Here is a 19,832-nt window from a genome sequence, read left to right on the forward strand (position 1 = left end):
TGCTGCCAACTCCCTCTGGATCTGTACTAGGTCCGGATCCCGGCATGTGGCGGTCCTTAAGTCTGAAATAAAAGGAAAAAACGGCGTAGTCAAAGCCGCCAACTCGCCGGACTCGGGATGGCGCGATAGTGCATCCGCCACTCGATTTTCTGCGCCCTTTTTGTACACCATCTCATAGTCGTAGCCGAGAAGCTTCGACACCCAACTCTGCTGGGCTGGAGTATGTATGCGCTGCTCAAGAAAAAATGGAAGGCTCTGCTGATCAGTCCGAACGATGAATCGGCGGTCGATAAGGTACGGCCTCCACTTTGTGACTGCATGGATGACCGCCATCATCTCCCTCTCATATGTGGACAGCGAGCAGGTCCTAGGGGACAATGCCTTGCTCATAAAAGCAATTGGCCGTCCCTCCTGCATCAAAACAGCACCAATGCCGGCACCGGAAGCATCGCACTCGACTACAAATGGTTTGGCAAAATTGGGTAGTGCCAAAACCGGGGCCGTCGTCATGGCTTCCTTGAGCTTCTCGAATGCTTCCGTCGCTGCCTCGGTCCATCTAAACTCGCCCTTTCGCAGCAACAGGGTCAGTGGCGCGGCGATCTTTCCATATCCCTCCACAAACCGGCGGTAATAACCGGTTAGGCCCAAAAATCCTCGCAGCTCCTTTTGGTTCTTGGGTAGCGGCCACTCGGTCATGCAATGTATCTTTGCTTGGTCCGGCTCCACACCTGCAGCAGAGATGACATGGCCTAGGTACTCGACCTTCGGCTCGGCCCATAGGCACTTGGATCGCTTTACCTTCAATTGATTTCCGCGCAGAATTTTCAGCACTTCTTCTAAGTGCTCTAGGTGCTCCTGCCATGAACGACTGTAAACCAGTATGTCATCGAAGAATACAAGGACATACCGTCGTAGTAATGGTCTGAATATGTCATTCATGAGCTCCTGGAACGTCACTGGTGCATTGGTGAGGCCGAACGGCATCACCCTGAACTCATAATGGCCATCGTGTGTCCGAAACGCCGTCTTGTGCACATCTTCGGTCTGACACGGATCTGGTGGTATCCGGCACGGAGATCAAGTTTGCTGAAGTATTCCACACCAGCAAGCTCATCCAACAGCTCCTCGATGACTGGAATCGGATATCAATGCTTAACGGTGATCGCGTTAAGTGCCCGGTAGTCGACGCAGAATCGCCACGTCCCGTCCTTCTTATGTACCAGCAGCACCGGCGATGAATATGAGCTTCTACTGGGCTGAATGATGCCGCTCTCCAACATCTCTCGTACCATCTTTGAGATCTCCTCCTTCTGAACGTGCGGGTAGCGGTAAGGCCTCACATTCGCCGGTTCTGCTCCCGGTACAATCTCTATGTGATGATCGTGCTCCCTCTCGGGTGGAAGACCATGAGGCTCCTCAAATAAATCTGCGAACCCCTGTAAGAGAGCAGCCAAATCAGTAGGTATACCTGCCTCCGTCGTGGTCTCCGTCGACAGAGGTAAGAGCTGCATCAAGTAGCTGTGCGCGTCGGGTCCGGGCAAGCCGACTAGGGGCTGAAGTGCAGCCCTTGGGCTAGGCCGAATGCCATCCAATCTAACTCGCCGTCCGCTCCGTCTGAAAGTCACCCACATCTCGGCGAAGTCGAATGTAACCGGGCCAAGACTCTGCAGCCACTGCGTACCAAGGACCAAATCAGCTCCTCGTAATGCCAACGGATAGAGATCGAGCTTGAATTGGCTGCCCTGGATCGTCAAAGTGATGCCTCGGCATATGCCCTCCGCCCTCAACGTGGCTCCGTCACCCAATGCCACGTCGAAGCCCAATGTTGGATCTGCTATGAGACCGATCTGTTTGACGAGCCTCTCATCCAAAAAATTGTGGGTGCTGCCCGTATCTATGAGGATACGCACCACACGTCTTTTGATCATGCCGTCCACGCATAGCGTTTTCGGTGTCGCCGATCCAGAGTAGGCATGCAATGAAATCTGAGGTGGCACGTCCTCTTCCTTGGCCTCTAAATCTTGGGGCTCATCCTCAGCAACCTCATCACTATCTTCAGCCACGGCCTCGTCCTCCAATCCGTCGATCAACATCACCGCTCCGACGGGCCGCGCACACCGGTGTCCCGGTGTAAATTTCTTGTCGCAGCGAAAACATAGGCCTTTTGCTCGACGTTCCTCCACTTGTGCTGGTGTCAAGGTCCTCCCGGGTGGACGCTCAACCCTCTTGACGTCACCTGATAAGCGAAGAGGGGTCCTCGGCCCTGTGTTGGCTGCTGCAACCGTCGGCGCTCTCGGCTGGCCGATGGAGCCCCCTGCGGTTTGGCCGGCCCGGGGGTTGGTCCAGCTGCCCCGTGCCGCTGATCGAGTGGTCTTGATCTTCTCTTCCACCATTAGGGCCAAGGCAAAGGCATCCTCCAGAGATTGTGGCCGCAAAGTCCTCACCTCGGCTTGAATGTCGACACGAAGTCCTCCGAGGTATACGCTTTTCAGCGCGGAGTCGCTCCACCCCACCACTCGGTTGCTGATCCTCTCAAACTCCTCTTGAAAGGCTCTAACAGTAGTCTTTTGGGTGACCCTTGATAGCATAGACTGGAAGTCATCGTACTCGGTAGGGCCGAAACGCCGACAAATTGCTGCAGAAAAATCCTCCCAACCGTTGAAAGGTCGGGCTCGGTCGGCGGTTTGAAACCATCGCAGGGCGGTCTCTTCTAGGTGAAAAGATGAGATCAATACCTTTTGGTCCTCCGCTGTGCCATGGTAGTGAAAGAACCGCTCAGCTCGATACACCCAATCGAGAGGATCGCCGTCTTTAAACTTGGGAAATTTCAGCCTAAGAGTCAGTCCGCGATTTCCTCCCTCTCGATCTCCATTACGGTCCCGATCTCGTTCATATCCTCGGCGTGGGTACTCCCCCACAAGCTGGTTCCTCATCTGAAAATTTTGGATGGGATCATCCTCCATATCCGACCCGTCGTCGATGCCAATCGGGCTCATCCCCCGAGCCCTAGCGCGTGCGCCAATCGGTATGAGCTCGGGTCGAGGTCTAGGTCGATCTTCTCCTTGGTCCAGCCGCATCTCCTCTGGTGGGTTGGGAAGGAGAGGCTCACAAGGAGGGGGTCCCCTCCGTCCTGGTCGTCCACGGGTAGGGGCCGGAGATTCCACCCGGGTCCGATGCGGAGCTCCCCCCGGAGGAGTTTCTTGCCGCTGATTTAGCAATAGTTGCAACATCATCTCAATATGGCGTTGCGTGGTATCCATCTTCTCCATCAATTGTTGTTGGCTCTGCTGCATAGTTGTTTGATTCCCACGCAAGAACTCCAAGAGACGGTCGGTGGAATCAAGATCGGGTCTCAGGTCCGCCGAGGCCGCGGGTGATCGCAAGCCTTCTTGATGTGGGTCGATGCCCTTTGAAGATGCCGCTTCTTGCTGCTTCGAGGTTGTAGAGCGGGTGTTCACCATCTTCCAAGGCCAAGGATTGAACTGCTCTGATACCAAATTGATGCGATCCGATAGAATTTGATCCGTATCCCAAGATTCTTGACTCTTCTTGATTTCTGGAAGGGTAGCTCTAACCTGATTGCAGACACGATTTCTGAAGATCCGTCCGTCAGATCGATCTCAATTTTGGATATATTGTAGATCTCCGTGTTAGCGTTCCAGCGGTAGGTCGTGGGTCTAAAGATGACGTCGGGATCTTATGATATCGGCCTCCAACTGATGACTGCGCAGGGAAGGACGGGCTGAAAATCCAACGGGATGGAGTTGTTTGTAGAAGGTGGAAGGGATCAAGGAGGAGAGGAAGAAGATTGAGGAGGTGGCTGGCCTCTCGGGACAGAGGTGGTGCAGCCGGATGAAGGAGGGGGCGGCGGCCTTGGACGGCGGCCTAGGGAGAGGAGGAAGGCGTCGCAAGAAGAGAAGAGAGAAGGGAAGAGAGTTAGGGCAAAAGCCTTTCAATCAATTTTTGCATACTGAAATAGGTGCTCACCACATCTATTTATAGGTGGCTACCGGATCCCTTAACTTGACTTGATCTAATTGAATTCAAGAAACAACTAAACCCAAAGCGACTCTAATAAAGGCCAAGTCGGCTAACCCGAGCAAGGCTATGCTGAAATAAAATTAACATCAAGGACTCAAAAGCAAAAATAACCAAATGATTAAGTCCGAGGCGGTCTAGTGGATCCAACCGCATCAGGAACAAACTACACTAACCAAGAAGGACCCAAGAAAACTTGGGTACCTAAGAGCTTCACATGATTATTTCGCAGGTATGCCTTGCAGCCGGGAATAAAAAGAGAATGTGGTATCTTGATAGCGGTTGCTCAAGGCATATGACCGGTGACAAGAGTCTCTTCGTCACCTTGAAATCAAAAGAAGGAGGAGTAGTCACATTTGGAGACAATGCTAAAGGTCAAATCATTGGTGTTGGTAAAATCTCCATATCACCCTCCTCATTTATTGACAATGTATTGTTAGTTAATGGACTAAAACATAATTTATTGAGTATAAGTCAATTTTGTGACAAGGGCTTTAAAGTGTCATTTGAATCTTCACTATGCATAATTAGTAGTCCAGTTGACAATGAGATCATACTTACAGGACATAGGCGTGGAAATGTTTACATGGTAGACCTTGATGATCTCACCATGAAGGATGGCCAATGTCTTGTAGCCATGGATCCCAAAGTCAATGAGACTAGTTGGTTATGGCATCGTAGGTTAGGGCATGCTAGCATGGATTTAATTTCTAAATTGATTACAAAAGATCTAGTCAAAGAACTACCAAAAATAGACTTTGAAAAGAACAAAATTTGTGCTGCATGTCAATTAGAAAAACAAACAAGAAGTTCTTTCAAGTCTAAGAACATAGTCTCAACATCAAAACCCCTAGAACTAATTCACATGGATTTGTTTGGACCCACCAGAACTGCTGGTCTAGGGGGTAAGAAATTTGGTCTTGTAATTGTTGATGATTTTTCACGTTTTACATGGGTTTCATTTCTTGCACATAAAGATGAGTCCTTTCCCGCTTTTATCAAGTTTCATAATAAGGTTTCGAATGAACTCAATCTTAAACTAAAAGCAATTAGGAGTGATCATGGTACCGAGTTTGAAAATCAGCATTTTGAAAAGTTTTGTGAAGAAAACGGTATCAATCACAATTTCTCGGCACCCAGGACACCCCAACAAAATGGGGTGGTAGAAAGGAAGAATCGCACACTAGCAGACATGGCTCGTACTATGTTGTGCGAATCGGATCTACCAAAGTACTTTTGGGCTGAAGCAATAAATACTGCTTGTCATATTTTAAACCGTGCTTTAGTTAGATCTATCTTAAAGAAAACGCCTTATGAGTTAATGAAAAATAAGAAGCCCAATATAAGCTATTTTCATGTTTTCGGTTGTCGCTGCTTTATTTTAAACAATGGGAAGGACAATCTAAGTAAATTTAGTGCTAGATCAGATGAGGGGATCTTCTTAGGTTATTCCTCATCCAGTAGAGCATACAGGATCTTCAACAAAAGAACTCTCGTTGTTGAAGAATCCATTCATGTTGTTTTTGATGAAGCTAATGGAGATTCTTCTAAAAAAGAAGAAGATAGTGATGCAGGTATACTTGAAGACAGAATGAAGGAGTTCTCCATACAAGACAAACAACTTGAAGATGAAGTCAAAGAAGATACAATTCAGCAAGATGAAGAAGATCAATCCCAAGCAAGAAATCAAGATCTTCCTAAGGAATGGAGGTATGCACACGGTCACCCAAGGGATCTAATCCTTGGTGATCCTTCACAAGGGGTAAGGACAAGATCCTCTCTAAGAAATACTAGTAATTATCTTGCTTTCGTTTCACAAATAGAGCCTAAATCACTATAGGAAGCCGAAAAGGATGAAAATTGGATAAATGCTATGCAAGAGGAATTAAATCAATTTGAAAAAAATTAAGTTTGGACTCTAATGAAAAGACCCCCTAATGTTTCAATTATAGGCACCAAGTGGGTATATAGAAATAAACTAGATGAAGATGGAATAGTTATAAGAAACAAAGCTAGACTAGTTGCCAAAGGCTATAATCAGGAGGAAGGAATAGATTTTGATGAAACTTTTGCTCCTGTTGCTAGGTTAGAAGCTATTAGACTACTTTTGGCATATGCATGCTTCATGGATTTTAAACTCTATCAAATGGATGTAAAAAGTGCCTTTTTAAATGGTTATATAATGGAGGAAGTTTATGTAGGACAACCTCCAGGTTTTGAAAACCACTCACATCCAGATTACGTTTATAAATTGCATAAAGCATTGTATGGACTTAAGCAAGCCCCTAGGGCATGGTATGAAAGATTAAGTAATTTTCTAATTGAAAATAAATTTAAGAGAGGAAATGTAGACAAAACCCTCTTCATTAAAAGAAAAGGGAATGACTTATTGCTTGTGCAAATTTATGTGGATGATATAATTTTTGGTGCTACTAATGATAGTCTTTGTCAAGAGTTTGCCAAGCTTATGCAGGGAGAATTTGAAATGAGCATGATGGGTGAGCTCAACTTCTTCCTTGGGCTACAAATAAAACAATCAGAGGAAGGCATCTTCATCAGTCAGTCCAAATATATCAAGGAAATGTTGGAAAAATTCAAGATGAAGGATGCAAAGGAAATCAGCACACCCATGGGCTCAAGTTGCAAGCTTGACAAAGATGAAAAAGGTAAAAGTATAGACTGCAAATTGTACAGAGGTATGATAGGCTCTTTACTTTACCTTACTGCTAGTAGGCCAGATATATTATTCAGTATTTGCATGTGTGCTAGATACCAAGCATGTCCTAAGGAATCACACTTGCAAGCTGTTAAAAGAATTTTCAGATATCTAGTAGGGACATCTAATGTAGGCTTATGGTATTCTAAGCAATCTGACATAAATTTAATTGCTTATTCCGATGCTGACTTTGCCGGGTGCAAACTCGACAAAAAAAGCACAAGTGGCACATGTCAATTCTTGGGTGCTAATTTAGTTTCTTGGTTTAGCAGGAAACAGAATTCAGTGGCCTTATCCACAGCTGAGGCTGAATATATTGCAGCTGGGAGCTGTTGTGCCCAAGTGCTTTGGATTAAGCAACAACTCGAAGACTTCGGTATCAAAATGGACAACATACCAGTTAGATGTGATAATACAAGTGCAATTAATTTAACAAAGAATCCTGTCCAACACTCTAAATCAAAACACATAGAAATTAGGCATCACTTTATAAGAGATCATGTGCTGAAAAATGATGTGATGATTGAGTATGTATGTACTGAAAATCAATTGGCCGATATCTTTACAAAGCCTCTTTGTAAAGATAGGTTCAACTTCTTAAGGAATGCTTTGTGCTTATTTGATCCTAGCAAATAAATTGAACTTGTAATGCAATGCTTTGCTACTCAAGCTAGTAATCCACCACAAGGTCAGAAATAGCAAACCTAGCATCTATTAAGTGAAAGCATAAATCTATCTAAGTTAAATGACGAATTGTTTGACTTTCTGGAGGATGGCTACCCTCCCTTGGACTCTTCATGGAGATATTTTCAGAGCCTATTTTATAGGTATTCGAAATTTGGTCAAACATTCCTCATTTCAATATTAATAATTCAAAAATCATTATCAAACTTTTATAGGGTGTATTATTAAAGGGGAGGATCACAAACAAACTCACTCTATATTCACCAAAAGAAATCATGTTGATTAGTGTGGTTAAATAAAATAAATTGGGAAAAGATAGAAATCATTCAGAAAATTTTCAGTGCCGGAGACGTCTCTGGCAAATCACAGAGACGTCCCCCCGGCGAGACGTCTCGCGCTAGTCGTGGAGACGTCTCGGGGACCGAACGAGGGTTTTTAAAATAGGTGAAACAGCTCGAGCCGACCCGAGCTATCTTCTTTCGTCTCCGACAAAAACAAAAAACCCTAGCCTCCGTTTGCTCTCCACCTCAAACCGAACCAAAATCTCCCCATTTCCCTAGGGTTTTCGATTCATGGCACCTAAGAGAGCTAGGAGAACGGGTGGGAGGCATCCTAGGGTAGCGACCGACGGCGAGGAACGGAGGGAAGAGCCTTCCGCGCCATCTCCTCCGGTTGCTTCGCCAACCACGACCCTTTCCTGTGCAAATCGCACAGTAACCACTGGTAGGTACATCGACTTTCAGTTTCTAGCAAATGAGGGGTTCTCTATTGGAGAGAGACTCCGAGCCCAAGGTTGGGAATACCTTTGTACCCTAAATACATCAACCTATCCCGGCCTAGTTAGGGAAATGTTTAGCAACATGGCCTTAGGGGACTCGGGGTACACTGGATATGTCCGAGGGACATTGATAGAGATTAATGAGGATGTTCTATCTAGTGTATTACAAATTCCTAAATATGGTGAGGCTCCGACCTCACACCCTCAAAGGGAAATTGCCCTAAACTTAGTTTTAGGACGAGAGGACTGCGGCCCTCTTGATGTGGTTAACTCCCAAGACCTCAATGCCGAGATGAGATTACTCTTGAGCATTGTTAACCGGGTCCTATTCCCAAAAACCGGCCGCTTCGATTTCGTTTCGGAGCGAGATTTAGTTATCATGCACCACATCTTACTAGGGATCCCCCTAAACCTTCCTAGACTTATGTTAAACTACATCTCTATATGTCATAGGTATTCTAGGTTTAGCATACCATATGGGATGATTTTCACTTTACTATTCAAACACTTCAAAGTTCCCATTTCTGAAAATGAGCCTGCAAAACCCTTAAGAAACACCGACTACTGCAATGAAAGTACAATGCATAGAATGGAGTTTCACAAGGTAGATGGATCATGGGTTAAGGTCCCAAAAAGAAAATCTCAAATCCTAGAGCCTGAGATCCCACATCAGGAGCCAGACCACCACTCTCCTCCACATAGCCATATGGGCTTTCCTGATGTACCCTCCAGCTCAGCTGGACCTTCCACATCCATGCCTCCTCCTCCTCCAGTCAGTAGATCCTTCTCCCTGTCAGATGAACAGATGCACACTCTAGCATCTGTGATATGCCAGCAGATGAGAGAGGAGATGAGATCGTTGATCACTGCTGAGTTGGCTCCTCTTCGTACCTCACATGAAGGGCTTCTACAAGAATTGAAGGAGATCAAAACTCAGGTAGAAGCTATAGCATCAGAGTTGGTTCATGTGGGTACCCTCCAAACTATACGATCAATTGAGCTACAGGAGAAATTGAAGATCATATCAGATGGTCTTCAAGAGTTGACGAGCCCTGGAGGCAATTTGGGCACCGTGGCTGCCCAACGTAAAGGAAAAATTGAAAGGGCAAGTCTCGAGTTTGAAGCACTAGTAGCAGCCTTCCATCAATCTCAAGGAGATCAGTTCAAAACTCTATTGGACTCAATAAATGCATTTATAGAGGCAGCTGCTAGGGCTATTGAACAACGTCGCCGATGAGGGACATTTTGTAAAAAATCTAGGGTTCATCTATTTTGTAAAACCCTAGGCTCATTTTGAAACTTCTTTTGTATTAGGAATCAATACTTGTAATGATTTCATCTCTTAACTTTGTAATGACTTCAAATGATTGCAATGATATATGAATGTCATACAATTCCTTTGAAACTTTGTGTATGTGATTCTGTGATGTGCCATAAAAATCTCATAACATACCTTAAGTGTTCAAACTTGACACAACTTATCAATGCATATAAAACAGGGGGAGCACATCTTGTAATAACTATTTTAAACAAAAAAAAGGTCTGAAATGAATTCCAAAACAAAGGGGGAGTGAAATGAATGCTGCATTCATTAATAGACCTAACTTGGACAGCGGGAGCATAACTTGAATATCCTTAAGTGAATCATGGTACCATGCTGAATTCTACTAGAAATTGTGTTTTAAGTACCTAAGAATAATTTGTCCCCTTCATTGTTGATGACAAAAAGGGGGAGCAGATATATAGAACCTATATATGGAGTATATGAAGTATCTGGAGTAGAACCTAAATATGGAATGCAAAATTTACACTCATACTTAAAAGTTGAATTAGAAATGACAAAATTGAAGAATATTGGCTGTAAGATAATTGCCCTTCTAGAAAAGAAAGGGGGAGTCAAAAAGTACTTAGCCTTCAATTGTCTTTAGCATCAATACTTCATTAATTTACATTTTAACTTGATTCAAATTCAGTTGAATATACCAAAATTGCTCAAGAGCTACTAAGACCAATACTTATGCATAAGGGAAAAAAAAAACTGAAAATTGACTATTTTGAATTATGCACACTGTATCTAGCTCTAACCAAAACACAATACTTGTACATCTGATCAAATACTGTGTATATGTTTAAATTTCGAATTTTGCATATACTCAGTGTTTTGTCATCATCAAAAAGGGGGAGATTGTTGACCCCCTAATGGATTTTGATGAATACAAAACACTAGAGTTTAATTTATCTTAACAATTTACTTGAGGATTTTAGGTGATTAACTAAGAATATTGTTAAGAAATTTCTAGGCAAGTTTCCATATTTTTCAAGAATTTATTGAAGAATTTTTGAGTTGAAGAAAACAGATCAGGGACAGCCGAGACGTCTCCGGGTCGTCTCAGAGACGTCTCTGGCACAAACAGGAAGAATTGGCACGTCTGGAGACGTCCCCGGCACCTGGCGAGGCATCTCGCAGGGTCGGAGTCGACTCCCGACACTGCGGAGTCGACTCTCTCAGAGGCGGCAGAAAGGCCGATTTCAAGGGATGCGCGCGAGTCGTCTCCACAGGAAGCGGAGTCGTCCCCGCAAGTAAAAAGCAGACTTCCCGAGTCATCCCCAGAGAGTGCGGAGTCGACTCTCTCAGAGAATTCCAGAAGACATATTTTTCAGAGATAAACCAGCAGAGTCATCCCCGAGGCAGCGGAGTCGTCCCCATGCAAAAAGCGTAAACATCTCGAGACGTCCCCATAAAGTGCCGAGCCGACTCTCTCAGAAAAACAGAAAAACAAGAAGTCAAAGAGACCTTCTGCGGAGTCGTCCCCGTAAAGCGCAGAGTTGACCCCAAACAACGTCAAAAGAAAGTTTATACAGCCGAGACGTCTCGCATTGAAGCGGAGACATCTCCGGAGCGCCTGGGACGCGACTGACACACTTTTTCAGGTTTGTTTGAATTTCAAACTTCCATATCTTTGTGTCTAATGGCTATATTTGCTTTTTGGTCTATAAAAGGGAGCTCTTGAGTACCTTCCTATATCTTCTTACCAACCCAACACAAGATCATTCAAGAGAGAAGAAAGAAAAAGAGGTTCAAGGGAGTTAGAGCTTTCAAGAGGAGAAATCAAGTGCATTCAAGTTTTCCCAACTGATTTCGTGCTCAACCACTCACTCCCACTTGGCATTCAAAGCTCACATTCAAGCCAACGCGATCCACATCGGAAGAACCATCATTCCCCAATCTTCCAACGGCCAAAAGGGTTCTTCCGGGTTTTAATATTTCTCATTTTTATATTCGCTTCATTAAGAGCTTTTAAATCCTTGTAAAACTTTTCATTATTGTGCTTGTTCTAGTCAAGAGACTTGGAACAAGGGAAAGGCATCCCAAGCCTAGGTGAAATTGGGGGATTGTAGGGTTCGTTGTTAGCCCGGAGTAAAACAACGAGTTGGGTAGTGCACTCGCAAAACTACCGGACTATAATCTTGGATTATAGTGGAAATTCCCAAAGGTGCTTTGGGGAGTGGATGTAGGAGCAGTGGAAGCTCCGAACCACTATAAAACCTTGTGTTTGCGATTGACTGTTCTCATACCTCTATCTTTACTCTAGTTCATACATTTGTGTGTTTTATTTTTAATTAGACAAAAAGTTTTAAAACACCCAATTCACCCCCCTCTTGGGTGACCATCTCTGGGCAACATCCCATAAAATTCCCTAACTAACGCCGGGTAAGTTGGAAGGTCTAAGGAACAGAAAAACTCTAGCCCTTGTACCCTGAGACGATGCCCTAGGGTGAAGCCTTCCCGAGAGAGGAAGTCAAAGTTGACTTTCCTCCCGGTGGAGACTGCCCTCCCGGCGCACGGACGTGAGGGAACCGGCCTAGGCGTGGAAGAAACCGGAGGTGGTGGCCTCGCGGGTTCGTTCCGAGCCTTTGACCATCGCTCGGCCCCGCTCGCAGAGAGAGGTCTCTTCCGGCTTGGGACAACTGCTTTCCTAGGCATTTTTGACCTAAACACGGGAGAAGGACTAGGAAAATGGAGGAAAAACTCGATGGAGAAGACCTAGAATGGGTCGGAGACGAGGTCGGAGACGGCTCTAGGGTTTTAGAACAGTGTCGGCTGTGAATAGAAGTGAGGATTGAAAGTTTCGATTAGGGTTAAAAAATCAGATTTCCGACCTCGAGTCGACTCCAGTAAGTCGCGAGTCGACTCTACCTCGAGTCGACTCCCAAATATGCGCGAGTCGACTCCCCCATGAGCCGACTCTAAAATGTATCCGAGTCGACTCGAACTCTGGCACACACCCAAAAATCTTGTTATTTTCGTGCCACAAGAGAGAGTTATGGACTTATCTAGGATTTAAGAACTAATTCGATGATCACAGACAAGAAATCCTATGTCCAACATGAACTAATCCTCTACATCAATGAACTAGAGGAGAGTATCACTAGAATGGATCAATCACTCCTAACCCTCTTCTAAGTATGCAAAATCGATCTTCACTCAAAGATTTTGTGAAGATATCGGCAAATTGATCATCAGTACAAACAAATTGAAGTGTCACATCATCATTCAGTACATGATCTCTTATGAAGTGATGTCTTATCTCAATGTGTTTAGTTCTTGAATGCTGAATTGGATTTTTAGTTAGATTTATGGCACTTGTATTATCACAGTTAATGGAAATTTTATCTTGTTTAATGCCATAATCTTCAAGTTGTTGTTTAATCCACAAGATTTGTGCACAACAACTCCCGGCAGCAACATATTCGGCTTCAGCCGTAGATAGTGCAACCGAGTTTTGTTTCTTGCTAAACCAAGAGATTAAGTTTTCTCCTAAGAATTGATATGACCCACTGGTGCTTTTTCTATCAAGTTTGCAACCAGCGAAGTCTGAATCAGTGTACCCTATTAAGTTTATGCTCGAATCTTTAGAATACCATAACCCTATAGTTTTTGTTCCTATTAAGTATTTAAAGATTCTCTTAACAGCAATTAAGTGTGATTCCTTAGGATTAGATTGATATCTAGCACACATGCATACACTAAACATGATATCAGGTCTACTTGCAGTAAGATATAATAAGGATCCTATCATACCTCTATACATCTTTTGATCTACTGATTTACCTGATTCATCTTTGTCCAGTTTGCATGATGAACTCATGGGTGTGCTGATTGACTTGTTTCGTTCCATATCAAACTTCATAAGCATCTCCTTGATGTATTTAGTTTGATTGATAAAGATCCCCTCTTCAGATTGTTTGATTTGGAGCCCGAGGAAATAGTTCAGCTCTTCCATCATGCTCATTTCAAATTCACTCTGCATTAAGTCAGCAAACTCTTCGCAGAGGTGATTGTTAGTAGCACCGAAAATAATATCATCTACATAAATCTGCACTACTAACATTTCTTTGTTTTTCTTCTTTAAAAACAGCGTTGTATCAACATTTTCTCTAGAGAATTCATGGTCTAATAGAAATTTGCTAAGTCTTTCATACCATGCTCTAGGAGCTTGTTTCAAACCATAAAGTGCTCTGTTTAGTTTATACATATGATTAGGATATTGATGATTTTCAAAATCAGGAGGTTGTTCTACATACACCTCCTCATTAATATACCCATTTAAAAAGGCACTCTTTACATCCATTTGAAACAATTTGAAATCTTTAGAGCATGCAAATGCTAGTAACAATCTAATTGCTTCAAGTCTAGCTACAGGAGCAAAAGTTTCATCAAAGTCTATACCTTCTTCTTGATTATAGCCCTTTGCTACTAGTCTAGCCTTGTTCCTAATCACGATTCCATTTTCATCAAGTTTATTTTTATATATCCATTTAGTTCCTATTATTGAGTATTCAGTGGGCCGTTCAACTGGGTTCCATACCTTGTTTCTAGTGAATTGGTTTAGCTCTTCTTGCATTGCATTTATCCAATTAACATCATTTTCAGCTTCTTCTATGTTTTTAGGTTCAAGGTGTGAGACAAATGCTAGATGATTATTTAAGTTCCTAAGTGATGCTCTAGTTCTAACAGGTTGAGAGGGATCATCTAAAATTAATTCCTTAGGATGACTATGAGCATACCTCCAAGCCTTAGTCAGCCCATGATCAACAATTACCTCTTGGCTTGTTGATGCTTCTCCAATTTGCTTTGGTTCATCTTCTTGTAATGTCATTTCATCAATTTTTTCTTCAAGAATTTCTGCATCATCATCAAGAACTACTTTCTTGCTAGATGAGATATCATTAGTATCATCAAAAACAACATGTATAGACTCTTCAATAATAAGGGTTCTTTTGTTAAAGACTCTATAAGCTTTACTTGATGTAGAATATCCCAAAAAGATACCTTCATCAGATTTAGAATCAAATTTACCCAGGTTATCTTTGTCGTTATTATGAATGAAACACCTACATCCAAAAACATGAAAATAGTTTACTTTAGGCTTTCTATTTCTCCAAAGTTCATAAGGTGTTTTCTTTATAATGGGTCTCAATAAAACTCTATTTATTACATGACATGATGTATTAATGGCTTCTCCCCAAAAGTACTTAGGGAGGTTACTTTCACACAGCATGGTTCTAGCCATTTTCTTTAGAGTTCTATTCTTTCTTTCTACAACTCTATTTTATTGTGGTATCCTAAGTGTAGAGAAATTATGAGTTATCCTCTTTTTACTGCAAAATTCGTCAAATAGATAATTTTCAAATTCCGTTCCATGATCACTCCTAATAGCTATAACTGAAGCATTTCCTGAATTAGTAACTTTCTTATGAAATTTCTTGAACACAAAAAATGCTTCATCTTTATGAGCTAAGAACATGACCCATGTGTATCTAGAAAAATCATCTACAATGACAAGGCCATACTTGTTTCCACCAAGACTTGTAGTTCTAGTTGGTCCAAATAGATCCATGTGTAGTAGTTCAAGGGGTCTAGTAGTAGTGACACAATTTATGGATTTAAAAGAGCTTCTAGATTGTTTGCCATATTGACACGCTTCACAAATTTTATTTTTCTTAAATTTTAGTTTTGGCAAACCTATTACAGAATCTCTTTTAACTAGTTTTGATATTGTATCCATACTTGCATGACCTAACTTACGGTGCCATAGCCAACTTATATCATTAGCCTTAGTATCACTAGCTACTAAGCAAGGGTTATTTTTGGCAAGATCTTCAAGATCTACTACGTACACATTTCCACGTCTTATTCCTTTGAATACTAAGCTATTGTCAATTGAGTTGGTTATGATGCATAGGGTTGGCTTAAACAGAACATCAAAACTCCTATCACATAATTGACTTATGCTAAGTAAGTTATGCTTAAGACCATCTACAAATCGTACATTATCAACAAAGGTTGAGGAGGTGATTTGTACTTTACCTATACCAACGATGTGACCTTGGTTATTGTCTCCAAATGTCACTGCACCTTCCTTTTTAGGCTCAAGGGTGAAGAATTGCTCTTTGTCACCCGTCATGTATCTTGAGCAGCCACTATCCAAGTACCAACAGTTTTTGTCGACCTTGGCTGCAAGACACTCCTACACAAGGAAATCATACAATTTTAGGTATCCAAGTTTTCTTGGGTCCTTCATGGTTAGTAATATTGGTTTCTTTTGAAACCCAAACCTTTTTAATTTTTCTTTTAGTTTTTCCTTTTCTATGGTCACACACATTAGCTTTATGTCCTATTTTTCCACAGCAAAAACAGGTTATATTCTTAATTTTGCTTTCCCCTGCTTTTACAAAAAAATTACTAAGGAGCTTTTGCTTATTCTTAGGTTTATACCCTAAACCAGCTCTATTAAACACAGCTCGTTGATTATTAAGTATCATTTCTAATTTTTCAGAACTATATGTAAACTTTTCTACAAAAGGTTTGTATTTTTCAAGTTCTTGTGCTAACCTTTGTTTTTCTGTGTTTAGTATGTTTAAGTCTTTTGTGAGATTATCTCTTATAGTTTGTTTATCGTTTTTAAGTTCTGAAATTTTCTTGGTTAGTTTTTCGTTATCTTTAATTAAGGTATTAGTTTTTTGAATTAACATTTGCTTGCTTGTTTTAAGTTCTAAATTTTCTTTAATGATAAAATTCTTATCCTTAATTAATTTATCGTATTTATGGAAGTGAGATTGATTGGTTAGTTTTAGCTCTTTATTCTTAAGATTTATTGTCTTATATTCATCCATTAATTCATTAAACGCATCATACAATTCATCAAAGGTAAAATCTAAATGCGTTTCAGATGTTACCTCATTTTTGTTCGCCATAAAACAGAAGTTGGCCTTTTTCTCTTGTTCCTCATCCGATGATGATGATGATGAATCGGAATCCGTTAAGGTGGAGACGAGGACTTTCTTTTTCTTATATTTGTTGGCCTTCTTGAGCAAGGGACAGTCAACTCTGAAATGTCCCGGCTTCTTGCATTCATAGCATCCGATTCCTTCATTTTTTCTTTTCTTACCTTTATCCTTGTAGTAGGAACTTGAGGGACCTCTCCTCTGATGAAAGGACTTCTTTCGGTTGATGAATTTTCTGAACTTTCGCTCGAGAAGAGCCTCATCATCATCTCTCTCATTATCTTCTTTTTTACTGCTGCTACTGCAAGATAAATCCTTGTTAGAAGAAGTAGATTTGAGAGCTATTACCTTTTTCTTATGAGAGGATTCTTCTTCGCTGTGTTGTTTCATTATGAGCTCGTGCGTCATTAGGGATCCAAGAAGCTCCTCAAGTGGAAGCTTGTTCAAGTCCTTGGCTTCTTGGATTGCCGTTACCTTGGCCTTTCATGATCTTGGCAAACATCGAAGAATCTTCCTGACAAGGTCACTGTTAGTATAATTTTTGCCAAGGCTTTTTAGGCCGTTGACAATATCAGTAAATCTAGTAAACATGCAAGTGATAGTTTCATTAGATTCCATCTTAAATAGTTCATATTTATGAACTAGTATGTTTATTTTAGATTCTTTTACTTGATTCGTGCCCTCGTGGGTCACTTCAAGCCTATCCCATATCTCTTTTGCAGAATTGCAAGTTGAGACTCTATTGAATTCATTACGGTCTAAGGCATAATAAAGCACATTCATTGCTTTGGCATTTAGTTGTGCCTTCCTAATATCATTGTCATCCCAATCTTTTTCAAGTTTGGGTATAGTAACACCCTCTACAAAAATTGATGGGATGTATGGTCCATTAACTATAGTGCTCCAAATCTCATAGTCTTGAGCTTGGATAAATATCCTCATCCTAGCCTTCCAATAGGAGTAGTCGGCTCCATTAAAGAATGGAGGTCTATGGGTGGATTGCCCCTCAATATGAGAAGATCCAAATGGGGTTGTCATTTTAATCTTTTACTCTTTTGATAGAAGAGTTTTCGCTCTGATACCACTTGTTGCCCAAAAGACAACCCAAGAGGGGGGGTGAATTGGGTTTTAAGTAATTATTGCAATTAAAAAACTTTGTGAGTAACTAATTAGAACTTATTGCAAGTGTATTAATTAGTTTACTATATGCAGTGAATGAAGGAAATGGAAGAGACAATGAAACAATCACAAACATAAGAGATTTTATAGTGGTTCAGAGCTAACCCTTGCTCCTACGTCCACTCCCCAAGCTTCACTTAGGAGTTCACTATAATCCCTCGGATTACAGCCGGTTGTTTTACAAGCTCACAACCCAACTTGTTGTTTTACGAGATAACAACGAACTCGGTTGGTTTTCACAGGCTCACCGACTAGAACCACCCGATTGTTTTTCCGGGATCACAATCAAACCTTACACGTTGGTTTTACCCTCGGCTCACCAACCAACCTTAACACCCTTGGTTCAATCCCCTGATTGAATCAAGTAAGAAAAGCAGTTTGAAAAGAGTACAAGGATAGCTTCTTGAAAAGCGTATATAAACAATATGAACAAAGAAGAGTTAGAAGCCCTCAAACAAATTTTTGGATGTGGAGAAAGGGGCTTCTCAAACTCTGCAACTCCTCTTGAATGTGCTGAAAATTTGCTGTCAGAAGGAGAGCTTTGAATGCGAGGAAGACGTTTCGAGGATGGACTTCAATGCACTTCTTCTTTCTTTCTCTTGTAGTTACTCTTTAGAAGCTTTGGTAGGTGGAAATCTCTTTTTCTTTGAATGGAGTCTCTCCCTTAGTGTCTATTACTGTTCAATCTGGCTATTTAAGCAATCCCCATAGAGAACTAGCCGTTAGACTCACTTTTAGGGCCGTTCTGCACAATCTGCAACTCCTGACACAGTATCCGTTGGGATCGGAGTCGACTCGCTCGATCTGGAGTCGACCCGGCTGTTGCTGGAGTCGATTCATGCTTTACTGGAGACGACTCGCCCACTGTTCAGGATTTGAATTAAAGTGCTGTCCCGTTCTGGAGTCGACTCGGCCAAACTTGGAGTCGACTCGCCAATATCTGGAGACGACTCTGCCTTCTGGAGATGACTCATTTTCAGGGATCCAAAGATCTTTCTTTCAGGTTTACTTCCTCGAGTCGACTCGGATTCTCTTGGAGTCGACTCGGCTCTCAGAGCCTGAAAAACTGGCCTTCTGTCTTTGGAGTTGAACTGCCTTGGAGTCGACTCGGACTTTGCTGGAGTCGACTCGGCTCTCAGAGCCTAAAAAACTAGTCTTCTGTCTTTGGAGTTGAACTGCCTCGGAGTCGACTCAGACTTTGCTGGAGTCGACTCGGCTCTCAGACACCGAAGTTGGCTCTCTGACTTTTAGTCTTGCATTCCTCTGAGAGTCGACTCTTGTTTTTTTGGAGCCGATTCGCCAACTGTTGGAGTCGACTCGAGTTCTTTTAGAGTCGACTCGGCTCTCAGAGTCCAAAAACAACTTCTCTGTCTTTCTGTCTATTACTCCTTGGAGTCGACTCGAAACTATCGGGGGTCGACTCGGCAAGCATCGGAGTCGACTCGAATTCTTCAGGAGTCGACTCGGTGATAGGGTCTGAGATTCATCTTTCTGTCCTGCTGTCTGTTCTCAGTCGGAGTCAACTCGCAGTGTGCCGGAGTCGTCTCGAGCCTGTGCCAAAACATCTGAAATACTTGGAGTCGACTCGAAATCCTCCGGAGTCGACTCGAGGTTCAGCCCTTGACTTAAGCTGATTTCCACTTGCACTAAAAAGAGGATTCTTACAAATTTTGCCTGATATGCTGGATTGAATTCATTAGTATAACATAAAATATACTCAATGGCTTTGTGCTCATCAAAATCAAATAGGGTTATAATCAATCACTCCACATAGGTATTCATATTTCATTACGTTTACAGACGACCTTTCTAGGTATGGTTATGTCTATTTAATGAGACATAAATCTGAATCATGTGAAATGTTCAAATTATATCGTAATGTAGTAGAAAAACAAACTGGAAAGAGCATTAAAACTCTTCGATCAGATCGAGGAGGTGAATACCTCTCTAGTGAGTTTTTGACATATCTAGGAGAAAATGGGATTCTCTCCTAGTGGACTCCTCCTGGTACACCACAATATAATAGTGTGTCAGAAAGGAGAAATCGAACTCTGTTAGACATGGTTCGATCCATGATGGGGTTTGCTGATCTGCCCTTATCATTTTGGGGATATGCTCTTGAGTCAGCCTACTATATTCTAAATAAGG

At 42.2% G+C, this 19,832-nt stretch overlaps 1 pseudogene; it reads right to left on the reverse strand.

Moving 5' to 3' along the window:
* LOC120106129 overlaps positions 1–984 on the reverse strand; it is a 68,425-nt pseudogene extending 67,441 nt beyond the window's left edge.
* Positions 985–19,832: the final 18,848 nt, after the last annotated feature.

Source organism: Phoenix dactylifera, unplaced genomic scaffold (genome assembly GCF_009389715.1).
Source record: "Phoenix dactylifera cultivar Barhee BC4 unplaced genomic scaffold, palm_55x_up_171113_PBpolish2nd_filt_p 000473F, whole genome shotgun sequence".
Classification (NCBI taxonomy): Eukaryota; Viridiplantae; Streptophyta; class Magnoliopsida; order Arecales; family Arecaceae; genus Phoenix; species Phoenix dactylifera.